Below are 2,057 nucleotides of genomic sequence, written 5' to 3'. Positions count from 1 at the left end.
GAGTCAGAAACGACTCGACGGCACTTAACAACAACAACAACAACAGTGTCCATCTAAGATGTAGCTAATGGTCTTCTATCATTGGAAGTGAAGAAGAGTGAAGAATACCAAGTGCATTTGGAAACAATTAGTCCTAGGACGTGATGGAGCTTGACACCCAAAGAACCAGATGGTGCCCAGCTACCAATGCCAACTTCTCAGGAAGGGATCAAAACTGGAGGTCCTGGACAAAGTGGAAAGAAAAACATGGAACAAAATCCAAAACCATAATAATAACCAGAATTACTACTTAGATGTAGTCTGGTGGGACCTCCAAGACTATGGCCCTGTGATACACTTCAGGCCTGGGATAAAACTCACTCCCAAGGCTTGGCTCTCAGCCCAATAGTAAAATAAGACTTACATGTAGAACACTCAACCCAGGGCAATGCACCCACTTACTCTACAGAGATACATGCCTTGGAGCAATTGGCCAAGGAGCACCAAAGGGCATGGGGGGTGGGGGTGGGTTACTAGGATGGGAAAGGAGGAGAGTGGGTTAGGATGGTAATTGGAGAGTGAAACCAAATGTACACACAATGTTGAATGTAAAACAAATTCTGTTCTGTAAATGTGCACCTAAAGCACAATAAAAAAAATAGTAAAAGAATCCCAGAACAGGAAGAAACAAATAAAACCACAGAGGAAATTGTAAAAGAGTTGTTGGAAGAGAATTTCCCTGTTATGATGAAAGATGAGAATATATCCATTCAACAAGTCCAAAGAACCCCAAACTGGGTAGACTCCAAAAGAAAATCACCAAGACATGTCATCAAACTCACCAAAACCAAAAGCAAAGTAAGAATCCAGAAAGCAGCACAGGAAAAATGAAAAGTTAACTACAAGGGGCAACCAGTAAGATTAAGCTCAGATTTCTCAGTAGAAACCATGCAGGCAAGAAGACAATGAGATGATATATATAAAACTCTGAAAGAAAAAAATTCCCAACCAAGAATTATATACTGAGCAAAATTGTCCCTCAAATATGATGGTGAAATTAAGACATTTCCAGATAAGCAAAAATTAAGACAGTTTGTTAAAACCAGACCAACCTTAAAAGAGATGCTAAAGGGAGTCCTTTGGACAAAGAACCAGCAACAGCAAACAATTGACCATTAACACACATAATGACAGAACACTGAAACCAATCCAGTTATGAAAGTACCCAAAGTAAATAATACTACAATATTGTAAACATGGAACCAGAGACAGCAATTGACAAATGAGGACAACTACAAACCAAAAAGAGGGAAAAAGTTGTGTAGTTATAGAACTTCTAAATGGTAAGGAAGACAACTGCATGATAGAACAAACTATTCTAAACTTGGGAAGAAAATTAGAAATCACAGAGTAACCTCAAAGAAAAATAATAAACCTTCACATCAAAATAAAAAAAGAGGACCAGCACAAATATTTAGCAAATACTAAAACAATAACAATGAAGAAAGTGATAACATGATTCATAAACAAAACAAGTTCAACACAGAAAATTATATGGAACAAAGAAATCAGCAACACCATGCAAAATCACATAACAAAATGACAGCAACAAATTCATTCTTATCGATAATTACACTACTAAAAGAGTAAAAAGAGAATGTAGAGATTGGGAAAAAGTATTCATCAACGACATATCTGACAAAGGAATTATTTCTGAAATGCATAGAAAACTCCAACACCTCAACAACAAAACGATTAACAATCCAATTAAAAAATGGGCAGAAGACATGAACAGACACTTCACCAAAGAGGATATTCAGGCAGCCAGCATATACATAAAGAAATGCTCATGATCATTAGCCATCAGAGAGATGCAAATCAAAACAACAATGAGATACCATCTCAGTCCATTACTAAAGACAAAGTTCAACAAGACAGAAAATAACAAATGCTGGTGAGGTTATGAAGACATTAGGACTCTCATACACTGCTGGTGGGACTGTAAAATTGTACGACTACTGTGGAAATCATTATGGTGATTACTTAAAAAGTTGAAATTAGAAATATCATTTGACCCA

Source organism: Orycteropus afer, unplaced genomic scaffold, assembly GCF_000298275.1.
Source record: "Orycteropus afer afer isolate SDZICR_OR568_19922 unplaced genomic scaffold, OryAfe1.0 scaffold00215, whole genome shotgun sequence".
NCBI classification, from domain to species: Eukaryota; Metazoa; Chordata; class Mammalia; order Tubulidentata; family Orycteropodidae; genus Orycteropus; species Orycteropus afer.
This window is presented reverse-complemented; position numbering follows the sequence as displayed.